Source organism: Vicugna pacos, chromosome 6, assembly GCF_048564905.1.
Source record: "Vicugna pacos chromosome 6, VicPac4, whole genome shotgun sequence".
Taxonomy (NCBI): domain Eukaryota; kingdom Metazoa; phylum Chordata; class Mammalia; order Artiodactyla; family Camelidae; genus Vicugna; species Vicugna pacos.
This window is the reverse complement of record NC_132992.1, coordinates 78638222-78664702: the sequence shown is the minus strand read 5'-3', so window position 1 is coordinate 78664702 and position 26481 is coordinate 78638222. Positions and strand designations below refer to the sequence as shown.

Sequence of the window (26481 nt, the reverse complement as noted above, 5' to 3'; positions counted from 1 at the left end):
AACCAAGATTATTTCATTAGCTATGTCCTTTAACCCCAGATACACCAGTAGTAGTTGCAGTAACTTAGAGGTAGAAAAGGGCATCTGTTGAAACCATATTTTTGCAGATGTTTGAGGTGAGATTTAAGATTTATTTTTTTTTTATACATAAGACATCATCGGTTCTCACCTCAGCATAAAGTAGAATTACTCAAAATGTGCTTTGGAGATCACCGTACATTCGTGGAATGTTTATTACATGTCTCCTAGGAGACAAATGCAGAAATGAAGAGTGTTTCAAAAAAACTTACAGCCATTTTACTCTGCCAGGATATTCAGGTGTGTGATCAGTGGACTTGTATTTTGTATGTCTTTTTTTGTTTTCCACATTTAATTTTTCTAACAATTCATTTTATTCTATTTGACAAAAATATTTATGATAAATTGAAAATTTTTAAAATAGTTTTTCACTAGACATAGTTGAAGAAATATTACCCTAGAAGCCTCATATATTTCTAATTGTCACAATTTTTCTATTCTTTTAGTCTTGCTGTGTATACTTGAAAAATCTCTGAGCCACTTTTTACACTATGTAAGTATCATTGTTCAAAGAAAACTTTTATACAAGTACACAGCAAAAACCCTTTCAGCTATTTTTTTTTTAAGTCTGGAGTGTATTTATGGTTTGAAGGGACGTGAACACCTTTTTTGATCCTTAGAGAGGGAATCGCGCCGTACTCTCAGGGCTATTACACTTTGGACTCCAGGCAGTCATTGATGATGTATCTGTCTGTTGTGGACCACACTTGAGGTCTACTCGGTGCTCAATAAACACTTCACAGCTAAAATATTGCAACTCAAAATGTCTGACTTTCCAGAAAGCTAGCTACTCTTCCCTTAGAGATTAAAAGTCTTCATAGAAGGTCCTTCCTTGGATTTGGACGAAGCAAGGTGCTGAGATGACACAGAATGGAGTCCCAAGAAGTGAGCACCTCCAGGGGTCGTTCATCTCAGCAGAGGAAGCAGCTGGGCTTCATGGTTTGTTCAGTTACTCCAAGAAACCCACCTCTTTTTTTTCTTCTTTGCCAAATCAGGTTGGATAAACTGCTGCCTAGAAGTGGTTGATACTTTTCTCAGCAGAAAAACAAAAATGTTTGGGTATCTAAAATGTTAGCTACCAAGGACTTAAATTGTGGAAATGTATTAGATAATGTTTTTGAGTGCACTCATAATCGTAAAACACACCTAACCGATCTGAAATTTGCTTGTTTCTCCATTAGACTTCGGAAGTGTTAGCTTAATGTTGTCCTTATATTTCAAGGGAATAAAAGTAACTGTCAACATCAGTTTGTCTGTTTCAGTAATTCAATTTTCTATACAATCATGTATATATCTTATGCCTTCTTATATAGCTTTAATATTCACACAAGTGTTATTTGGTATACATTTTTACTAGTATGATAGATATTGCTGTATCTGTCATTATTTGGGTAGCCATAATTTTTGAGCCACAATTAGTGGCTTGATGCTGGAATGTGAATCTAGACTCATAAATAAATCTTACAAGTTTTTTTTTTTTCTTCTCATTTTTTGTTCTACAGTTGAGCTACTTTCTTAGCCTACAGGCTATGGCTGGATGAAGAGAAGGGTTCCAGAAATCATGGGCAACACAGTGATTTAATCTGTGGCACTAAATCCCTGAGCTAACCTAAATCCTTGAGTCCAAGGTGTTGTTTTTGTTTTTTGTTTTTTTGACATTTCAAATGCATCTGAACACGGGCTATGGATATACACACATTATATTCCATGTAAAGTATTTTTTAAACTCAAAGTAGTTACTAATCTTATGATGGTTAATATACCTAAATCTTAGTAAAATATCATAATGTCATAATAAACTGAATTTCAAATGTGCATTTCAGACATACACACAATTTTCATTTTGTTATTGCTACACTTCATAGTGTAAAGTGTTTTATAAGGAATGTAATGATGAAGTTTTCATTGTCTTAAATTGTAAAGGCAAAGAAAAAGCCTAAACTATTTTCCACAATCTTTACACAATTCATTGATTCACTGACTCTTTCATTCGACAAGTATTTATTGAAAATCTGACAATTGGCCAGAGTTCTAGACAGTGAAGAAACAGCAGTGACTAAATTGAAAAAAAAAATGCCAGTTTTCTTTCATTAAGTGTCACCTTCTACAGTCCTATGTTTTTTATGATTATATGTATTAATCATAATGCTCTGCAATAGGTAAAAAGACTGAAAAAGGAAGCTCAGAATATAAATAGAAATACACTGTTTGACTCCCAGTGTGGAGTTGAATTCTACTCAATCTTCATTATCACTGAAGTTGCTTATATATAAAAATATGTTAAGAAAAACACATTATAATATTGGTGAACTTTGAACTTTATTTCCAGGGATGGGCAATTATTTTCCCTAAAACTTTATATTCATGTGTTGCTACTTTACATATAAAGTTAAACGCTAAAAACCTGCTAGTCTAAGGGATTAGCGCCAACATTGCCTTAAAGAAAGTAAAAATAATACACATGCACATTTATAAAATGCAAATGACATAGAAAGTAACTATTTTTTTCAAAGAATATTTTCTTCCCTCCTTATTCAAACTAACGATCATTAGCAGCTTCTTCTGACCCTTTCCTACCTAGGAAAAAACTAACTAGTTAATAAATAAATGCACCACCATGATATAAATATTCAAGTATCTACCTTTCTGTCTTCAAGTTTATTTACGCAAAAGCATCATATTATATTCTGTAATCATTCTGTATTTTGCTTTGTGTAATTAATACTATATTTATCTTTACATCATTACACGGGAGCACTTAGTCTCTTTTGTTTATTGGCTTCCATCATGTGACTATGTCATCCTTTACATTTCCTGTCCTCTACTGAGGACATTTAAGTTGTTTCTGTGTATAAATATTTCTTAATGAAGCAGATTGCACAACTGTTCGTAGGAATTCAAAGTCAAACCCCCAGTTTGTTTTTGATTTCAGGTTCCCCCAGGGTTTGCCAACATGTGCTTACTTTGCCCTCCAAGAATCTTTAGAACATGTCTATCCTATCCTGGATGCTCTCCTGGCCTTTCTGCTCAGGAAAGATGCAACCAAGGACTCTGGGAACTCCCTGACTGCTGTGACCGTTCAGGTTGGCTTCACGAGGAGAAAAAAATAAAAGCACATTAATCTAGTGGAACTAATCCTTCCTGGGGCCTAGCCCAGCACTAATCCATAAAAAATCAACTCTCAGTTATCCATGACAATGAAGGATGTCACAGTGGAGGGCAAAGATCTTTTATATATATTTATATATATTTATATATAGTTTATATAATTATATATAGTTGTTAAACTATATATAATATATATCAAAGATTCTTAATCATGTCCTTCATTCTATTAAAGAACTTCTGTGTCGTTTTTAGTTGTTCCTCTAAAAGCTAACAGTGAAGTTCAAAATAAAAACTGCAAAGTTAAAAAACTAAAAAGGCAGGACTAAAACCATGGCAGAAGACAGGGATCAGGCACTAAATGAGTGATTTACTCTTATCAATGGAAGTTGAGAGTCACATAAAGAAACACCAGGGACAGGGTTATTTCACGATGATTTATCACCACTCATTTCTATTAAACGTGAACAATCCGAGAGGAACCCATGAGAGAGCAATAAGAGAATGAGAAGCGTAGCTTTCTTAAGGACATCTTGGCAGATGCAGAGAGCTTTTTGGTTTCTAAGAAAAGCAACGGTAGGTTATCAGTGTAAAGAACCGCCATGTCATTGTAAATTGCGAGATAGACTGTATCATTGGAATTGAAGGAAATTTCTGATAAGGGATTTGGTTGGAAGGAATTGCTTTTGGCTTCTCTGTATTGGTGACAGCTGCTCCTGGGAGTCCAGGCGCACTCCGCTTTCACGGACCTCAGTCATCATCACTGACAACCTGGCAGGACTGGAGAGTCTCCCGGGCAACTCTCTAATCACTGATATATCTTGTCCCAGATATGACACTGGAACCACGAGGCGGTCACTGCGCGGAGTTCAGGATTAAGCACTTCATTGCTGGCGCTCACTACCAAAGGCTGAAGTACCTCCCATCCCGCCGAAGGCTAGCTGGAAATGAAGAGCTCCTCAACAGGCAACGAAGTGAAGCCCTGTTTTAACAATACAGTGGGTTAACAATGGTTGTAAACTGTGTGCTGTTAAGATTTTAATCTTTATTTGTTTTTAAAATTGTCTTCCATTTTATTCCAATGCTTTGGAAAGCCTGGTTAATTCTTATTTTTTTTATTTATTTGTTAATGCAAAAAAAAAAGGCTTTAATGTGAAATCTTTATTGGGGAAAATAAAATGATGGAATAAACAGCTGTCTTAATGCTATTTTATGGACCTATTATCTACTGCTAATTGAATCCATGCACAGCAGTTATAATAAAATGCGGGAAGGGCAGACAGCTCAGCGAGGGTACCCTTAGGGAAACCTTACGAGTCTTACAAAATCAAAAGTGTGAAAAGAGAAGTATCTTGCTAGATACCTATGTATAACATAGGTAGAAACTCAAATTTCTCGGAAAGAATAAGGCAATTTTTGAAATATGAGATAGATTAATAACAGAATGACTCTTCACACTCCATGAGTGACTAACTTGTTTTATTTCTTACACTTTTATTCAGGACAAAAAGTAGGTTTCAAGTTTCTAGTAACAATATAATTGAATAATCATACTTTTATTTGCTGATTTAATTGGAAATCAAGTCTCCTACAATCCTTTTACCTTGTAGTGATTTTAACCAGGGAAATAATAATTACTCCCTTGGTATAGAATTTTCACACTGTTTTTGAGTGAGTCCATTTATGGAGACAAGGCTGCAGCCAGTTGACAATTATATGGAAAGCGGATTTCATGTGGAGGCATAATCTTTGGTTAATTTGATGGCATTCTGTGTGTATATATTTTACTCATTTTATGTGTCCATAAGTGTGTGTGTGTGTGTGTGAATGGGAAAACGAAGGTACATTTTTATCTTATTTGGAAGACACTACACAATACTGACAGGCTCCTTTACATCAACAGAAAAAACAAGGAAAAAGTAAATAAAACTGGTCCTTGTTCTCACAGAATTCATAGTGGGACACAGATGGTTAGAAAAGACATTAAGTGTTTGTAATAAATGTTCCTATATCTGTAACAGGGAACTTACACTATGCCAGGGAGATCTATAGTGCGTGTTTCCAAATAGTCCGAGGAGGAATCAGAGTCCTTCCTGAAGAAGGTGATGTTTGCGTCACTACCTTTTATGCTGAAGATCAGTCCCCAAACCCTGGCCTCCCACTTCTAGTCCAGCCTTGTCCTCTCCATGTTACCAGCTGTAGTTACTGTATTAAACTGATGGGGCTGCCTGAACAAAGTACCACAAACTGGGTGGTATCAGACAACAGAAATGTATGTCTCACGGTTCTGCAGGCTATCGATCCAAGATCAAGGTACTGGCAGGGCCACGCCCCGTCTGAGCCTCCAGGGGAGGGTGCTTCCTTGCCTCTTCCGGCTTTGGGTAGCCGCGGGCATCCCTTGATTTCTGGCCGCTTGACTCCAATCTCTGCCCGCATCGTCACAAGTCTGTCTGTCTTCTCTCTGTGTCTTCACATGGAATCTCCCTCTGCATCCACGTCTGTGTCCAAATCCCCCTGTTTACATGAGAATATCAGTCATATTGGACTAGAGTCCAGTCTAAAGATCTCATGTTAACTTTTTTAAATCAGCTAAGACCCTATTTCCGAACAAGGACATAAGCACAAGTACTGAGGATTTAGGACTTCAATCAAGCATTATTTAGGGGAGGTTGGATACAATTCAACCTAGAACATTGGCGAACATCTCCCTGTCTCCAAGGCACAAGACTAATACTGCACTGCGTTGCTTTTTCCATCCATGTTGTGTATTTTATGACTATTGTGTAAAAGGGGCACCATACACATCTTCTTGGAGTGAATTGTCTTGTAGACATTGCTTTTTCACCCAAGCACAAAACTTACTTGTTAAATGCTGAACATGTAGATTAATAGAAAAGAACTTTATTTTCTAAAATAATTCTTCAATTGATTTCAAACTGATTAGATAAATGAAAACAGAAAAATTCCCTGTAGTTCCTGCCGCTGTCTTACATTAGCTGCTAATTTGTCAGAAAAATACCAAAGACTCCAAGGTGATAATATGAAATAGACTAATATATTATCCTGACAATATCCCTCTAGGCCGTGAAAGGATATGAAATTCAACAAGGGAAGATGCTCTGCTGGGAAAATTCCCTGAAAGAGTGAGAATGATCACATCCTGAAGCTATACTCAAGGCCACTCCAGCTACATGGGAATTTTATGAAGAAATATATTCTCTCTCAGACACAAAGACAAAGCTGAGTAAAGCAAATTATATTCCAATTGAAGCACTTGAGATTTTTTTTAAGAATAATGAAAAATCATAAAGCTTTGAGGTCTTTTGGTTAATAAGAAAGAAAAAAAATTATAAAGATTAGTCTGGGAGGGAAAAAAAAAAAAACAAATCACCAGGCTTTGCATTTTCTATGAATTGCTTAGAATTCTATAATTCTAATTTATAGAATTAAAGACATACCTTCATAAGTCATATTAAGGTTTTCTTTTCTTATTTCACTTCCATAGTGTTCATATTAAAGTAAGAAAAGAGGTCAAGGACGCAAGTGCAGTACCTGTGATGTAATCATATCCCTGTGTACCAGAACCTGGTCTTAAGTTTATTGGAACTTATAAGACCCTCTGCCGTTTTAACACGTCCAATTTCATCAGGCTGTCAGTGACCGATTTGCGTTAATCATCGTACAAAGGACAAATACAGGAATCAAAATTTCAATTTATTGATTTTACATGACATCATAATCATATTGAAAGTTGGTCAAACTCACCAATAACAAAAATGCAAGTTAATGAAGAAAGAATTCCTCTCAGTCGGAAAATACTTTGAAACAGCCATAGTTTATTATTTTTAATAATGTGAGGAAATAGATCCTCAGCTAGGTCAAGTGTGATTCATTCAAAAGTACCCTAACTTTTCTGAAGGCCAATTTGACAATACACATCAACAAATGTTTAAAAAGTGTGTGCCTTTTGGTTCTACAAGAAAACTTCTAAGAATGTACTTAAGTAACTAATCAGATGAATGTACAAAGGTAAATGCATCAGGAATTTCATTACATTAATGTTTAACAGTAACAGAAAATGATAAAGTAATTGAAATATCCATCAATATGATGGTAGGGAAAATTTCTATACAACCTGGTTGATTCTCTGGATTTGAATTTCAATTTATTGGAAATACAAGGCCTAGAGAACATATTGAATAACACCACAGGGATAGACTCAGCAAAATCCAGTCTTGTCTACAAATAAATTGGAAGGAAAAAAGGAATGAGGGAGTAGGATTAAGTAAATTAAAAAGAATTTAAGAGATCTATTATCCAATATGAGACTAATTAAGACCATGATAAAAATAAAGAACAAAAAGAAAAACATTGAATGATGTTTGATTATATTAAGGAATTTTAATTCACTTGCTAGAAGAGAGAATAATATTGTTATGTTTTTAAAAAGGAATCTGTATCTATAGAGATATTTTCAGATAAACTGACAGAATATTTGGGATTTTTTCATAATGATTATAGTTTGGGGATGGAGGTGAGTAGGTGGAGTGTGGATAAAACATGATTAATCTGATAATTGTTGAAGCCTTGGTACATGGGATCTTATTATACATTCCTGATTTTTATAATGTTTTAGGAAAATCATTTGAAAATGTAAAAAGCACCTAGAGCTAAATCAGAAAGCAAGGAATATAATATTGTTTCTTTGTGTAAAATATATATCGTAGGAAGCACGTATACACAATAGAAAAAACTGGAAAGATAAAGCAAATGTTCTTAGTGATTATTTCTGGATGGTGACAGACATAATGACCATTTATTTCACTGTGTTTTTTAGAGATTTCTCATTTATTTTGCCAATACTAACTACAGAAGAAGGAAAAAAGAACTATTTCACCTTAAGATATACCAATTTATTGTCTTCCTTGTATCAAAAAAAAACCAAAACAAAACAAAACAAAAAACTCTTTGGAGAGGCTTGAGAAATATTTCACCCAGTGCCCAGCCTACCATTGTCTTTGTCATGGCAGGAGTTCTCCCCCTTGGAAAGAGAGAATGGAAGCTACCAAATACTCCTTCAGTGATTCAGTGTTTTCAAAACTGCTCATAGATCACTTTCTTTCGTTAATGCAGTCTCTCTTCAAAATCCTAGCCAGTGAACTCTGCCAGAGTTGACTTTGCTTTTCATTTCATAGCCATGGCTTGGGAAATATCCATCCCCACATATTTAACAGAGGCCAATTTACATTGACTTTACAAGTATAACTCTTGGAAGCCATTACTTCTATTTGGGGTCCCGATTCCACAGATTCCTAATTTTGCTGTTTTTCTGGGTGACTGAGAATGCAAAATGGTTTATTTTCTGTAGCATTTCACATTGCCCACTGTCATATTTCCTATACTGACTTGCCTATTCCTAATTTTTTTTTAATTTCTTTTTTCTTTTAAGCGTCCTATTTCTTCACAGTTTTCTCTCAGTGCCATGTTGAAATAAATTTCCCTTATCATCTTGCACATGTGTCTTCTACATAATTCCTGAGGGCTGTTTTTTTTTCCACTTTCCTCTACTTCCTGTTTTTTTCTTTCTCTCTCTTGCTCTCTCCATTTCTTCCGTTCTCCCTCTTTCTCAATCTTTCTTTCTGATTGTGCCATCAAATCAATCCATCTCTAATTTTGGTGAATTTGAATTACTGAACATGACTGCATGGGTGTTTTAGATTACTAGGAAACTACTGATCAGGTGTTTGAAGCTAACTAATGGGATCCTTGACAACACTACTTTAAATGATTTATATACTGGGAAACCTCCATGATCCCAAATATGAATAATATGACTTATTCAAGTGCATCCAGGTTTCCCAAATGACAGGGTTGCTTTTTCTTTTAATTGAAGTATAGTTGGTTTACAATGTTGTGTTAATTTCTGATGTACAGCATAGTGATTCCGTTATACATACATATATATTAATTTTCATAGTCTTTTTCATTATAAGCTATGACAAGGTGTTGAATAAGTTCCCTGTGCTAGACAGTCGGACGTTACTGTTTATTTTATACATAGTAGTCAGTATCTGCAAATCCCAAGGGTTGCTTTTTAATTAGTATGTTTCTACTGTTTCAGTGATCTCTTGCCTCTGCTTTTTGACAAATTTTTTTCAATGTAATTTCAGTAACATGAGATCAGAAACTGTGCTTCCAAGTAAACCATCCTTTTGTGAGCATGTCTTTGTTTGCTTTAAGGAGAGCAGGTGGGTGAGCTTGGTGGCACTAGACAAAACCCATAGTTCAGCATTTGGAGTCAGGTCGTACACATAAAAAGCATGAAAATGTGCTCTTGAATGAGCATGATTAAAAAGAAAAACTCATAAGAATGACGTGTTCACTACCTTTGCAGCATCTCCTGATTCCTGTTAAGACTGAAAAACAGCAAGAAATATTTCTCTAGCAATACTGAGATTCTCTCTAATTATGACAGCATGAGCAGCTGAATTTCAACTCACATGTTTTGTCTTCAAAACACAGAAGGTATGTGTAGCTAAAACCCACTACATTCTCCTAAGAAAGAACTCCACTGATCCGTGAATCTCACAAGCAAACCACGTTACCAATCCCAAAAAGGCACTTCAGTGCAAGAAGAGTTTTGTCATTTGCCCACATTTTTAACACATACGATCAATGCGCTCATGGTTCCTATGAAGCAGGTACTAGTATAGTCTCCATTTTACATATTAGGCTCAGGGAGGTTAAATACCTAATTCAGAGTCACACAGCTACTGAATGTTCAGAGTGATACTGAACCCCAGGCACTGCATCTGCAGAGCTCACTAAGTCATATTTATTGCTCTCCTGAAAACGAAAGTCAAATGAACTCTCTTTAGCATTTAGACATATTGGTTAAAAGGTGCCACTACTGATGTCATTTTAAGAAATAAAACATTAAAGTGCTGTACTCTTTGCCTGTAACCCTCAGATGTGTTCTCCTCTCCCACTTTCTGAAGGGCATCCATCTCATGATTTTGGTTTTTGCTTCTGGTCCATATTTTACTTTTTTTTCCTGTTTTTTTCACATTATAGTTTTTAGATAAGTGATAGAAGTATATTAACGTAAGCATATTCAGTCTTGATTTGAGTGATGTTAATGTAACAAAATTGTATATTTTTATTCAATACTATGTTTATGTTAAAATGTTCTTCATTGGATGTTTAGTCTTAGGAGTTGAGAGCTAGCCTTTATACAACTGTTTAAAAGGGATTTTGAGAGTCTTTGGGAAGGATGCGAACTGTTTCAAGTCATAGGTAACAATATGTTGCACAGAGTTGGAGAGGAAGCTTTTTTCCCTTAGCTTTATGAAACAGAGAGTGAAACATGGATTGCCAGCTTAAACTGTTTTGCCGCCTTAAATTCGTTGGTTGATTAATCAAACCTGGAGTTATTTTACAGAGACAGCACTGCACATGCGCAAGATGGGAACCCATATCTCCAGGATATCCCCAGAACGAAGAATCTTTACTCTAGGGAATTCAAAGAGTAGAAATATTGTCACAGGAGCCCTGTAGGAAGCAAGAAGTTCTTCAGTAAGAAAATCTGGCTTCCAGTAGCACGAGTAACTTGATGGACTAATTCAAGACTATCCAAGTTTGAAATTCCCCTGATGCTTTAAATGTCACCCCAACCCCTGGATCAGGGAGATAGATTTGAGCCCTGCCTCTTATCTCCTTGACAACTGACCTCACAATAAAGCTCTTTCTTAATAGCCAGTGCCATGCTACTGGCTTCTATGTGCAATGAGCTCTTGGTTGGTAACATTTGCATGGAATCAAACATGTCTTGCCATGCTCAGGACAATTCTTGGTGGAAGTACCTGGATGGGTACCTTTTGCTTGGACATTCTTGAGCATTGAGTGGACCATGTGAGGCAGGGAGTGAAGAATAGACTGGATACCAAGGGTGGATTTCAGCTGATGGACTCGGTTGTGGGAGCAAACGAGGAAGATCTTGTCAACAACTGCAAGACATGCTGGGAAATCCTAATTTTCAGTCTTTTTAAAAGCACAGCCCTGATGACAAAAAGGAGGTCACTCAGAAAAGGTAAAAATGACATTATTTTGTAAACACAGACTAGTGAAGCCTGCTTTATACGAATTACTCAGTGTGCACCCCCTCGGCTTTTGGACGATTTTCACAGACATTAGAAGTGACTTATTATTAAACACACATCCCTTAAGGGTCAGCAAACATGTTTGCGAAGACTAGTTTGCACCTCACTTAGGATTCACAGCCATGTGAGAACAAGCACGTTTCTGTAGAACTTGGGGTCAGGGGGCTTGCAGAATGAGGGCTCTGAGAACAATTATGGATGTTGGAAGATCAATACTGGAGTTTTGGCATCAATGCAAAAATGCCGTCTTTGTAATTTTATCGTCATCTCTGTTGATATGCAAAACGGTCAGAGGGAAAGTAATTCTTTTTCCATCTCACATATGCTTCAGTGCGTTTTCTGAAAGAAAAGAATGGTATTTCCTAGAGGCTTTCACATCACAGAAGTCAGTCCTCCCAATTCTGGGACCAGCCCTGTGTTAGGTTTCTGGCATCTCCACAGCCACCTGTGCAACGTTCTAAATTTTCATTTCACGAAACCGAGGCAGGCTTTTTATATGCTTAATAAAGTCAGACATGGCAAACTGCAGGCTTTACGGATAGAAGAATAAGGGAAAATTAGAGAGGAAAATGCATATGGAAAAAATAACACCGGGTTGTTATTCTAGCAAATGGTCACATTTGTTTTCAATATGGTTTCGAATTCGGTGTGCAAGACTGAAATTTGACTTTTCTTCGAAGTCAGTTTCAACCCAACTATGAATGGAAGAAGTTATGGAAGGTTGCAGAGAGTATCCGGAACAAAGCGGTGCTCAGATATGAGTAATTTCCAAGACATCACTTAGGTTAATTTGGTTACATTTTTCTCAAGGGTAAAATAAACAGAGTAATAATTGCCATGGCCTGGTACAGAATATTTTCAGTGAAAAAACATTTTTTTTCTAAAAATTCCAGCATTATAGGTAATGTCACTGTTACTCTAGTCAAAGCCTGGTTTTAGTTGAAGCTGGAAGGTGTGTGATCAGTCATGCCGGAAAATGAAGGTAAACGTGGCATCTTTGACTCAAGAAGAGCAATTATTCTGTGATGAGAAGCCCCAGGCTAACTTTCTCCCTAGTGATATTTGCTAGTCTGTTACTCTTTGATATGTGTTAAATTTTTTAATTTTTTTTTTCCATTTTTTTAATTGAAGTATAGTCAGTTTACCATGTTGTGTCAGTTTCTGTTTATTTTTAATCATGGCGAAACTACAGTCAGCAGAACCATATGAACATTTCCCTTGACTTAGGGAATTCTAAAGGAAAAGTCATTTTCATTTAAAAAAAAAATTTGTATCACTTTAAAGACAACATTATGGAAAATTTTTGATAGTAAATCAGTCCAGCCTATAAATACATTGGGTGCATTTCATGCTGCCCTCCCTAGAAAAGGATGCAAAGCCAAGCTGAGCTTGGGATTAGCTGAATGTCTTGGCATAAGGGCCTTGGTATCTGGCAGCTGAGTTTCCATACCCAAAGCTGAATGGGGATTTTCCCCTCCAGTTTACTGTGGTAGTTTGGAGAAAATGTATGTCAAGAAAATCAACTGCCAACTTGAGTGTGCCAAATTGTGCAATTAGGTGAACCACTGCAAACTTTCTAGCGTTACTGGAAGAAACCATTTACTTGCTGCCATACAAGTACTGCAAAGTGGAAGCAAAAAATGTCCTCACAGCCAACATGGGAGGTGCCTGTCTTGCAATGAAGTGAGTAGAAAGGCAGTCCCCTCCCCCAATAGAAGGTTCTGAATGCCAGGGAAGCGAGCTGATGGAGGGAAGGATTTTTTGAGTGTGATACCAAAATGAAAGCCACAACTTTGCCTTTGTTTCAGGACGACTATGTGATCATTACACATTAAGCATTAAATGTCAATTACAGGCTTTAGAAGATCTCTCTATGCTGTTTGGTGATGGTGTCTGATGGTTAGGTTGAAAAGGTTACCGGTAGGATTGAAAATACAATGCAGTTCATGTTTCTCGATATCTTCTTATGTCTTTAAGAACACCAGAGGAATAAAAATAAACTTTACTTTAAAGTTATCCTTAAATTTTCAAACTCTGTGGACTCCACTAGTTCTTTAACTCTTTTATGAAGAAGGGTAGTTCTTTGCCACCCATGCACCACCTCCCTCACACACACACACACTAACAAGGCACATTGCCGCACGACACAAAGCTCTGCATATGGGTATCTGACTGCCTCTGTTTAAATTAGAGCACATGAAAGATGAATGGAAAAAAAAAAAAAAAAAACCACACCAGGCTGGTGGTACCTGAATCCTGATCTTCGCCTGTTTTTTTTTTTTATTTTTCGAGTTCTTAAATAACTAGTCTGTGTGCTCTGTATAGACTTTACTGAGTGAAAGAAGACAGTCTCAAAATTCTGTGTGTTTCCGTTTGAACGCTCTTCTTGATAACACAAAGCTGTAGTGGTAGAGACCACAGCAGTGTTTGCCAGGAGTTAGGGATGGGGGTGGGGTCTAACTACACCGAGAAGCATGAGAGAGCGTTGTAAGGTGACGGAAGTGCTTTGTGTCCTGATTGTTGTGGCATCACTAAATCTTTACCTGTGTTAAAATGTATATAATTGTACACTAAAAAGAGTTGGTTTTATTAAGTAATTTAAAAAGTAAATTATCTTAAAACTGGAGGAGGTACATATTTTAGCTAACAATGCATAATGTTTGCAATATATTTTATATTGTCAAATAAAAGTGCTCTGCAGAAATATGTATGAATTATACACAGTACCACCAATGTAAAATATGTATGTAAATTCATATATGTATATAAAACTGTGCACACATTTATATATATTACTTGGAAAATATATACCAAAGGGTTAATATTGGTCATATCTTTTTGTTTCTATATTTTTTTGTATTATTTACAATCAAAATATATCACTAAGATTCGAGTATATTTTCTTAAAAAGATCTTAACCCCACATTATCTTAACCAACTCTTGTGTATGTATATTACAATTTCCCAAAGTGTCTTTGCAATACTTAAAAACAGAATACAAACTCTATCAAGTCTGAATAATAATCACCACATTAAAGACAATAAAAGCAGAAAAAACAAGTGCTATCATAGATTTGATTTATAGAGTAAAATAATAAACATTGTCTTCGAAGCAGCTAGACACTTTGGAAGGGAACTATAGAGGAAGGAAGAGATACAAATGAAGCAGAAGGTGAAATCCTTGTTTCAGGGAGGGATGAAATCTTGTCTTAAAGATATGAACTGCTGGGCTAGAAGCATAAGCTCTTTACAGACAAATGAAGCCATGTAAGCAGTTTGAGAAGAGGACAGAGGTGGTGAGAAAAAGATACGATATGAGGAGAATCATTGCCTTGGGCCCACATGAAGAATAAAAAGATTCTGTAGAGAAGACAGCACTGCTTATCTCTGACTTTTCAAATCTCTATCCCTTTGGAGAGAATGGTCCTCATAATGAGAAAGGTAAATCAAGTACTTAAGAGGAAACTAATCCCAAGATTAGAGAGATGTTTGTAAGAGAGCAACAGGTATCGCTAATGAGTTCAGACTTCAAGAGCCAATTACGTACTAAAATAATCTGTGGCTAGGATTACTGATACACTGTCAGCATTTCAAGACATTATCAAATGCCAGAGATAAGCAAATATACCAAATCTTAATAAAGCAGTTAGAGATTAATTTTGAACCTCATAAACCAGTAATCTTGTTGTCAGTATTTCAAGGATTCTTGAAAGACTCATTAAGTAGGTGTTTGGGGAGTAGCTGGCAAAGAAAATAGAGATGTGGATAGGATAACAGAGATTCGCTTCAGTTCAAACAGTTATAAAACATTCATTTAAAGATGTTTCTTTTGGGTACAGTGTGAGTCAAAGAGATATAAAGTTGAAAATAGCAAGATTGTTCCCTCAGTGATTTCCCAATCGACTTGGGATGATGAGAGAGAAATAGTGTCCAAGTCAGGGTTCTTCAGATAAACAGAACCAATAGGAAGGTGTGTATATATGAAACTTGTTACAGGGAATTGGCTTGTGGAATTACAGACACTAAGTCCCACAATCTGCCATCTGCAAATTGGAGATGTGCAGGACCCAGGAAAGCTGGTGGGGCAATTCAGTCCAAATCTAAGGTCTTGAAAACACGGGAGCCAATGGACTAGATTCCAGTCTGGGTCTGAAGTCCTGAAAGCAGAAGTGAGGACGGTGGGAGGAGATAGGTGTCCCAGATCAAGCCATCAAGTAAGAAGATCTACACTCTTCCTCTTGTAGCTTTTTTGTTTCATTCAAGCCCTCAACAGATTGGCTGATGCCCATCCATGTTAGGGAGAACAAACTGCTTATGCAGTTGTTGATTCAAATGTTTATTTCACCCGGAACCATCCTCACAAACACATTCAGAAATAATGTTTGCAAAATACCTGGGCATTTTTTGATCCCCTCCCCAACCCCGAGCTGACACATTAAATTAACCATCACAGTTAGATAGACAGATAAAATTTGTACGATATAATGCAAGTCACATTGCTTGCAGAAAGGATTGTAACAAATATCACTTCTTCTGTGAAGCTTTTGCCAATATCCTTAGTCAAAATTAATTTTTCCCTTATCTTAGTTCCATGAATCATCAGTCAATATTTGTATTAGAATCGAAGGACTGCCTAAAAATTTTAAAGGTATATTTCAGGTAAAATAAAATATCATTAAAATGCATTGAGGTTTAAGGGACATAATGATTTGTAAATGTCCAATGTGACTAGATCACAGTAGCTGTAACTAGATTTTTATGAAATATAACACTAAAAGGCAGGAGGGGCAGATGGAGAGCCCCTTCACTGTCGACCATGAATAGCAATCAAACCTACCTGAATAATGGAAAAAGCTTCAGAGAAAGAATGGTTTGGGTTGGAGAAATACTGGGCATAATGGACGAGATGATAATCAACCGTGGAGGTAGTTACTATTCTAAATAGGATGAAGGAAGAGGCAACGGGAAACCAAGGGCATCACTGAGATATTTTGCAGAAAGGACAGAATATGTTAGATCACTAGAAATGTCTAAATAAAAACACATCTGAGTAGATTTCTTTTGGATGTGGTCATTTTTGATGACTGTTAACGTAGAAACCTCTAGCATATTGATGAAAACAAAGGTCATGAACTAAAATGAGAAGTATTTTAATGAAGATAGGCACAGTTCTGCTAACCAGGAAAGAAAGAAAGAAAGAAAAAGAAAGAAAGAAAGAAAGAAAGAAAGAAAGAAAGAAAGAAAGAAAGAAAGAAAGAAAGAAAGAAAGAAAGAAAGAAAGAAAGAAAGAAAGGAAGGAAGAAAGAAAGAAAGAAAGAAAGTAACTCTTAAGCCTCAAGTCTTGGTGATGTAACACGGTAAACGTTTCTTCCTCAATCACATCGCATAACCAACCAAGTGAATCTTCTCTGTACAGTGGCTCAAAGACTTAGATTGATAAAATCCATTATTATATAGTTTCACCATTTAGAATTGCTCACATTCCCTTGTCAGGGAAAGAGAGAATATGGTTATCTGTAATTTCTTGATTATGGTTTGGTGCAGAGGCGAAATGTGTCACTTCACCTCACAGACCAGTGGGCCAGAAATAGTTATATGGCCCTCGCTAGCTGAAGAGGGGTGGGGAATATCACAAAAGCACATGGATTCTCAGGAAACAAAACATATCTTTACAACAAGAAATCAGAGTTACAGAGACGAACTTATGATGACTAGCATAAAGGCTGTTGCTGGGGCCGTGGAAATAAATGAGAGAACTTGTGATGAGAGTGATGGTCAAGAAGAGAGTCAGGAAGCAAAGGCCATGAAGGAAATTAAGGCAGAGGAGGATGAAAACGGTGAGCTAAGAGAGACTGCTGTCACCGACGTCAAAAGAAGACAGGTTTCAGAAGTGGAGAGGTCTCAGCAGTGCCAAATGAGGTTAAGAAATCATGCAGATACTAACTACTATATACAAAACAGATATACAACATGTTTCTTCTGTATGGCACAGGGAACTATATTCAGTATCTTGCAATAACCTATAATGAAAAAGAATATGAAAAGGGATATATGTATGTGTATGTATATGCACCAGAAATGGACACATTATAAACTGACTATATGTCAAATAAAAAGACTAAAAATTAAAAAAAAATCAAATTGCAAAAAGGCATAGAAGAAGTTTAGGGTCTCCTCCTTCTAAGTTTGGAGAAATATTTTAAAAGAAAAATTTTAGAAGAGTCCTGAAGATGACATTCGTATTTCAGACCATGGAGAACTAAGTGCGTGGTGAGAAAGTGGAGGCAGTGACGACAGTTATCGTTTTCTCTTGATAAGCACTCACAAAAAATCCTCACAATCTGAGTCCTTAGGTAAATGTCTTCACCTCTCTTGAATGAAGTTGTTTGTGCCATGAAATAAAGGATTTTAAAGAGCTTAATCCTATGGTTGCTTTTGGCTCCCAAAGTAATAATAATGCTAATTACAATGACAGTAATAATAATTACCAACTACTTATTGCCAAACGTGACTCAGGCATTGTGCGGGAGGTTTTCTAGGTGCTACCTCATATATACTTACATCTACATTCTTAAAGAAGAGACTCATGAGATTTGGATTGAATGAACTGTCCAAAGTCACACATTTATTATGCAGATACATTTGGATTAGAGCTCAAGTCTGTCTGCTTCAAAGTCATATGTTACCTTTTCCATAACTGATGGCAAATAAGATGCATGCCATAGATAAATTCTGTCTTTACACGACCCTGCATTTGAATGATGATGTCCATGTTTACAAGTCCATCATGTCAAAATGTAGATAAGAGTATTAATAAGCGATTGACCAGCTGTTTACAAGACATGATGATTAGCAGATCGATGATAAACTGGAGAGAGACTCTAGCAATTGACTCTGTTCTCTTCAAAATGTCAGTTAATGGCTTTGATGAGCATGGGTTAGTATCGATAAATGGCTATTAAAACTAGTCACCCTTTCTATGAAGGGAGCAGTTTTGTTGAGGACTTGTTGAGGACGCACAAGAAGAAAGCAGAGGTGACTAGCACAACATTTCTTCTAAAAATGATCCAGGAATTTAGCTGACTACAAACACCATGCAGCCAACACAATTATGCGTTGCTAAGTGCACTGATGCGTTTAATTAATGCATGGGTAGAACCTAGTTAAAGGGTGCCAACAGTACAGTTGAATGGAGTCTGAACTGAACAGAAAACACCTGGACTTAAGACACTGCCACAACATTTTAAGAGTGACACTGAAAACCTGTGGCTTTTTCCAAAGAAAATTACCAGGATCATCTAGGTGCTGGAAACCACATCGCATGGAAGAAAGACTGAAGACACTGAGAATATTTCATTTGGCAAAGATAAAACTCAAGGAGTGGCAAACATTTACAGGAATAACATAGGGAGGTATTAGAAAAATTAGAAAATATCTTCCTTTATGGAGATAAAAATGACATTTTATAACTTTCAACTTTAGTCTTCAGGTCTGTGTTTTGCAGTTAGAATAAATCAGAGCATGTGAGTTACAGTCATCCAATGGAAATGAGCTGCCATTAAAATAACCAGTTTCTTGAGTGCTATATAAATAAGATGACTATTTTATTTCTTTTCCAAAGTGGGTCGTGCTGGAGAGTACAAGGGTATTATTAGTCATTGTTCTGAGAACACGCTGGGACTTTATTGGTCATCTTCACCTTCCAAGCTCACTTCACAACACTCCTACTAATGTTCTCTATCTTTCAGTACGAAACAAGCAAAAGTCATCTGCACTTGCATGCCTATCTCCATTTCTGTTTCTAAGACTAGAACAGGAAGTTGGAATGAGATGCAAAGCAGAAGCAGTGGCGTGGTATGGAAAGTTGTGGTTAAGGATACAGGACCATGAAGCCGGGCAGACTCTCTGAGTCTCAGGTTACTCATTACAAAAGACAGCATCATAATAGCGTCTCCCTTTCAGAGATGTTGTGAGAAATAAATTGCTTAGCATAACATCTGACACAGAGTCAGCAGTCAATAAATGTTACCTACTCTTATTATTATTATATATATACAGATCTTAGTTCTCAGTTTCTCGATGGACTTTCTTGCTTGAGTAAAGTGGATTCTAATTTAGGAGGCATGAGACATCCAACCCCTGGTAGGTAGTGATGATTATAACATTCTTTTAACTTATGAGATAAAAGAGAACAGTGCCACATCTAGGAGTAAGAGCTGAGTAGGTTGGATGGTGTTGATTTACTGATCTGTTCTGAACTGCCATTGAGTTGATCTTAAAAATCAAGCCAGACTCTGAGTGTCAGTGTCTTCTGACTTGGATGGCACTGGTTTTCACCAGTTACGTTGGAGCCGAAGAAAGTATCTGCAGACTGAGAAAGGAATAAAAAAACATGCTGCTGCACTGAGAATCAAAGTTGGACATTTTCCCTCCAAATCACCATATATTTCCTCACTCAAAGTAGTGGGCACATGTCCCTTCTGCTTATCAGTAGTACGTGGTGCAGATAACGTTTTCAGTTCTGTGATGGCAAATCTAAGACTGATAACCCAACCTCATCGGTCACCTCTGGGAGGATGGCTTGTGAGGTCAGGGAAGATTACTGTCCACTAATAGTGTGGCAGGTAGGGTGTTTCCTTCCTTCAGGATTTGAAAAGGAAAGAATCAGTCAACCAAGACTGATGTGGGAGCACCATAGGGGTGCACGCTGAGGGTTTGCCATAAGCCTGGTCCTTCAGTGGTTCACATTGCTTTGAGAGAAAATACTCGAATACATTGATCTTTATGGTCTTTAAATACATGGTATATTATTTGGGAATCAATAGATTCATGTGCATGTATAATTAGGAAAATCTCATAGGGCAATCAGGAATCGAGGCAGGACGTGAGGGTGGGCAGGAATTCAGAAGGATGAGGAGGAGAAGCTGAAGCATTCCAGTCTCCTTTAAATACAGAGAGACTCAGAGAGTAGCCATCACAAAGAGCCAGTGCTTTCCCTCATCCTTCACCTCCTCATCCCTCAATATCCAGCCCCATCTGTTCTTTTTTCTTTTTATTTTTTGGAGTCGTGATTTGGTTGAATAGAGCTTCTTTAACTTGATTTTGTCAAAAACAAATAGATTTTTACAACAATAACAAAAATATGTACTGGGGTGTTATATTTCAAGCACAAAATGCTAAAATTTTTAAACTTAATTTAATTTAATTTAACTTTAATTGAAGTATCATCAGTTTACAATGTTCTATTAATTTCTGGTGTACAGTATAGTGATTCAGTTATACATATATATATATACACATTCTCCTTTGCATATACTTTTTCAATATAGGCTATTAAAAGATACTGGATACAGTTCCCTGGGCTGTACAGTGGGACCTTGTTTATCTATTTTATACATAGTAGTTAGTGTCTGCAAATCCCAAATTCCCCCATCTGTTCTTAATCCTACAATCAGTCTCCAAAATGGAGTTGCTCTTAACCAAGAGGAGAATATATATTGTCATAGTTTATTTTAATATTTAAGCATTTTCATTCTGTGCTAAATACAAGTAGAATGCAGAACCTAAGCTCCAAATTTATCTCCAAAAGGAAGAAGATGAAATGTCCATGGAGCATTTTTCATTTTCTTGATTTTCAATTTAATTTGACTGAAGCCCTATGGCTACAACTTTATTTAGGGACCAGAGTCGGAGATGAGAGATTTTTCTCCTCTAGCATCGGCCAGGCGCTAATCCAGGAGGAATCTGTCTATTCTTCACCTTCTACATAGTTGTTAACAAGCATGATAAGCACTTATTTGATAGAATTTGTTGATAATTTTGCATTTATTTCCTGTAGCTCCAGCATCTGCACCCACGCAGATCATACATTGCTTTATCTTGAACAACTATCGGTAAACACTTTCTAGCTGAAATAATCAGATAAGGAAAATATTTACTTTCCTGGATGGTCTAGGTAGCCTTATCTGTGCCTACAAGACCCAATTCATTGCTTTATTATAGATTAAACTGAACTGGGACATAATGGATTTTCAAATTTTCCTTTGACTTCGTTTGAGAATTCTTTCAAAGTTCATAGAGTCTATGAATAATACTCCAGTGGGAAAGCAAGTCATATTCCTTTTATATATTTTTTTTAAAATATGATTCAAATGCTCTTATTAAGTTGTATCTATTCAATTAATATTTTCATTTTATTTTCCCTTAAGAAAGATTTTATTGGAATGAATCCATGAAGACCTGCCCCTAGTACGTAGCTGACAACTTATAATGATACGAATTGCTCTGGAGACCTTACACTGCTCATTCCGTGAGGGGCTAAAATGAACTCAGGTCTCAGCTATCTGAATCATAATTCCATTCAGAAAAGTTTCCACAAACGACAGCCCATCAGCCAAAGCCCACTTGCCACATGTTTTGTTAGGGCCAGTGAACTAAGAATATTTTTTAGATATTTAAAGGAATTAAAAAAGAAAAGAAAAATAATGTTTCATGGCACATAAAAATTATAAGGCAGTCAGATTTCAGTGTCCAAAACTAAAATTTTCTTAGAACAAAGCAGTGCTCTTTTACGTATGGTCTGTGGCTGTGTTTGTGCTGTAACAGCAAAGCTGAGTAATTTTGACAAAGAACATGTGACTCACAAAGCCTGAAACATTTACTCTGTGGTCATCCACAGGAAAAACTTGCTGACCGGGTTGTAGTATAAAGGACACTATCTTGAACTAAATTCAGGAGATCTTGAGCCTAGTCCTGATCTGTTACATGTGACATGTAGATTTTGGGAAAGTCTTTAGCCTTAGTGAGACTCAGCATTCTTATTCATACATTGAGATAAATAGTAAATATAAAACACAGGTAAAGTAACAGTGAAAGAGCATGGTAGACTATGAAACAACGTGAAGTGAACAAAGATAACATATTTAGTTAGACAAATGCATCTATTTGTGCCAGGCAACTAAAACAATGATAATATGGCCAAGGCTTTCTTAAAAATATGTATTTAATTTTAGAAAAGCAACTTGGGTGCCAGGAAAAAGAAATATGGAAGAGTCTACAGATTACCAAGTTCCATTCATTCATGTATCTAGCAGATGAAAACTTGCTACTTTCTTGACTTTCCCAAGGAATCTGCAGTCAGTGTGTGAGTGAAATGCACCCAGAGGTTAGCCTCACCACTTCACTTCAGATATGACAGATGGATGTGTGCATGGAGACAGTGCTCACAGGTGTTTTTAATATATGCAGATGTATGAGAGGAAGCATACCGAAGGGGCCCGCTCATCCTTGATGCCTCAACCAGCCTCATAAAATAATACAATTCCTCCAATTAATAAAACTGTCATTTCAAAAGCAACCAAGTTGGACATAAATCAAAGGAAGATTCACTTTCAGCAGAAGGCTGAGGGCAGGTCTGTGTGTCTTTAAGTGGGGAATGAACTCTATGTGTGAAGACAATTGAAGGAAGCTCCAGGAAGCCTGGCTGCTGGACCCTCAGGCGGCCTGCTGGCAAGAGGCAGACAGACAGCCCAGGCATTGCTTGCACATTCACAGCCTTTCCGGTGACATTCCACTTCAAGGAATGATGCCACTCTTGTCAGTGAGCCAAGTCCCCAGATCAAGGGCGCCAATCTACCCTGAACACAGGGGAGCACCTGGGGCGGGCCTGTTTGGACAGCCTGCCTGACTCCTGGGGTGGCTTGGGTCCAGGGAGGATGTGGACCACAATGCCTTTGACTTGGATCCTTGAGGGGTGAGGGGATCATAAATGTGGAAAAAGTGTCTCCTGGGTTGGATGCAGGAGGAAAAAAGTGTCTCCCGGGTTGGCTATAAACTTAAGGCAAAATTGCAGGATTAAGGACTCATCAGTGAGTCAGAAGTGACCCCTAGTGGGGTCTGCAGCTTTCTTCTGCTCAGTTAAAATAATCTCGTCATAATATATCTCAGGTGCTGTTTGGTGAAGGTGAAGGCAAAAAAAAAAAAAAAAAAGGGAGAAGAGGAAGAGAAATAGGTTTCAAAATCAATAATGTAGAAAATAAAAGAAGGCAAAACAAAGGAAAGAACACAAAAGAGACAGAAAGAACCCAAAGCAACAAAAAGAAAAAGAGAAGAACGCCTGTACTGTCTGTCTGGGAATTTCTGGCTTTGATGAAGGAGAAACTGATCACAATCACTGAAATAAACAAGATCATACAATCCTCCAATTTAAAATCCCGGGAGAGCCTGCCGTTGGACTTGGAAGCAGAACTCAAACCCTTGCAAAACCAGCAGAGCCTCGGGTTATTCAGCCACTCCTAAGTCTCCAGCCCAGCTTAACACGTGTCCTTCTTGGTTGTTAGCGACATGGACTGTTTTTAGGTTCCTATAACAAGTAAGCTCCTTCCTGAATTCAGGCCTTTACACTCTCTGGCCCCTCAGCCTGGACTCACCCCACACTGGCTCCGTGTTGTCATTCAGACTGAGCTTCAAAACCACCTACCTACCCAGAGGCTCTTCTCCCAAGTGGACGCAGTCACCCACTCCCTTCACCATCCCCGCACTCTGTTCCGGATTAGTTTATATATTATGATATAAATATAAACATGCAATTTATTTTTGTCTATAATCTCATGTGGATGAATTTGTGTTTATGTTTATTGTCAGTCTTCTCCACTGGAATGCAAACTCCATGAGAGCAGGGTCCTAGAAACACGCTGGTCACATAGAAGGTGGCCGGTATTCATTTGTCAAACGAATGAAGAAATAAATTGCTCATGTTGACATTTTAAAGAGTTTGAGTTGGAAGTGACTTGGACGTATTCTGATCCAATCCTCCTAGATCTATCTTACTGCTGGAGAAACTGAGACCCTTAGAATTCATTCAAGTGACTTATACAAATCATATTCATTTGTGACAAAAATTGGTAGAACACTGACGTCTTGGTGTATTTATCTGGTTGAGGTCAAGTACTGAGTTTCTAGTTTGAAAAGTGAGGCTGGATGAGCATTTCTTTACAAAGTAAGTAAGAAGGAGAAAAACCCAAGAAAGCTATCGTGTTTTTTGTACTCTCTCTAGAATGGATATGAAAGGAGAAGGAGGATGTCTTGCTAAATTAAAAATTGAGAGTTACAACTCTGCTATTCCACACAGGATTCGGTGAAAGCAGAGGGCAGAAAATGATTGATAGGATGGTTCTAAATTCAGCGGGTTCCCAGGAGAACAGGCTTTTCCTTGTGCAGTTAGGAGGGACCACACTTACATCAGCATATCTAGGCATACGAAAAGGCAGTATCTCGACCTGAAAGTTATGTCATCTTAGGAGACTAAGCCATGGATCTAATCAATGGAACCAATGAATGGAATCAATGAAATACTGACTTATATTAAGGAAGTTGAAGCATCCAGTGGCTGGGCTTCCCATAGGCATTGATATAATGCAGACATGAGTATCTCACTTAGTCTTAAGATATGTAGAGAAATGCCAACTGCATAATTATATTTTGAACACAGAACCTGCATCAACAAGTGTATTAATTTTCTAAGATTGCTATAACAAAGTACCCAAAACTAGGTAGCTTACAACAACAGAAATGTATTCTCTCACAGATCTGAAGACCAGAAGCTCAAGATTAAGACATCGGTGGGACTGGTGCCTGTGAGAGCTGTGAAGGAAAGTCTGTTTCAAGTGTCCCCCCACCCCCTAGCTTCTGGTGGTCTGCTGGTGATTTCTGGTGTTTTATGGCTTGGAGAAGCCGCACCCTGATCTCTGTCTTCAGCTTCACGAGGCATTCTTCCTGTGTACATGCCTGCCTCCAAATGTCCTCTTTTTATGTGCTCCCAAGTCGTGCTGGAGTGGGGCCCATCCTAATGATCTCATCTTAACTAATTATGTCCTGAATAACTCTACTTCCAAATAAAGTCACATTCTGAGGTACTCGGATTAGGACTTCACCATGTGAATTTCAAGGAAAAACAATTCTACCCATAAAGCAAGTTTAGTTTCGATCGCTCTAGGGACTGACGACCATAGAAAGATAATCTCACTATAGAGTTGCATTTAGCTGGGTGGCGGTGTAAGTCTAGAGACTCCCCTCAACAAATCATTCGTTTTAATTACAGCAACTTTTCTACTACATAAAATTGCCCTTAAATTAGAGAAAACAATTCAGTTAAATAACTTCACTGAGCTCCTGCCCCAGGCCAAACACTACGCTCAGGGGCTAGACATCCAGCCAATGACCAAAAAGAATTTCTAATTTAGTGGGAGCAGGGTCTTGTTCAGCTCCTTGCCTCTGACTGTGTAACTTCAACCAGTATTTCTTGGGCGTATGATAACAATATAAATAATGAGGTTTTCATAATGCCAGTGGTTGCTAGAAAAGTTCAGAGAGGAAGAAATGCAAGAGCTGAATATTTGGGTGATAAACTGTAATACTCCTTCTGAGATCTTTTTTGATCCATTGAGAAATACATTTTCAGTTATCACTGGAAGTAAAATCTACCAAGTATAAAGTTGAGTGATCTTTACAGTTTCAGCGTGTTGTAGAATAACTTTTGTCATGACCTTGTACCTGAAAATCATGCATTACATGTGCACAGGTCCCTGAGCCTGCGACAGCCAGTATGTCCCTCTGTGAAGCTGCTGCCGGCTGGGTTTTCTTAGATTACTAAACCTGATTTGTTCCTGTTCAATTCTTAATGTGCATTTATATCTAAAAATCTCCTCTTTCCTGCTAGTGGAAAAAGCAGAGTGTAATCCTGCAGGGAGACTGTTTGCTAAGGTTTACCCTCTAATGTTTTATCTGGTCTAGGGCACGCTGTAGAGCCCAAGATGTTCTAAGCCATCTGTCCCTGTGGGCTCCTCGGAGGATCGAAGTAATACGTCATCAGTGGGTCACACAGCAGCAAGGAACACGCCTCGGAGGGATTTGCAGATCTGTTTTCAAACCCTCCGGGTGCAAACAAGTGTGGCTTCCTCATATGTGACAACTGCAGAAAACCTAGGAAAGATTTTAGAGCAGGGAGAACATCAGGGTTGAGTGTGCAGAAGGAATAGCTCACGCTGGGTTTCTCGAACATGTCAGGGGAGATGTGTGAGTGAAACAAAATGTTGGCCTGGAGGAGATCCTAGAGCTGCTGTTTGCTGCCCTGACACAGGAG

General features: G+C 37.5%; 2 long non-coding RNA genes across 2 annotated transcripts; both read left to right on the top strand.

Moving 5' to 3' along the window:
* Positions 1-271: 271 nt before the first annotated feature.
* Positions 272-4341, top strand: LOC140697164 (uncharacterized). Its single transcript, XR_012074005.1, has 3 exons — positions 272-318; positions 525-571; positions 4014-4341. It is a non-coding gene; the product is annotated as an uncharacterized lncRNA (long non-coding RNA).
* A 6646-nt stretch (positions 4342-10987) lies between these two features.
* On the top strand, positions 10988-25261 carry LOC140697163 (uncharacterized). The gene is made up of 2 exons (XR_012074004.1): positions 10988-11272; positions 24928-25261. It is a non-coding gene; the product is annotated as an uncharacterized lncRNA (long non-coding RNA).
* Positions 25262-26481: the final 1220 nt, after the last annotated feature.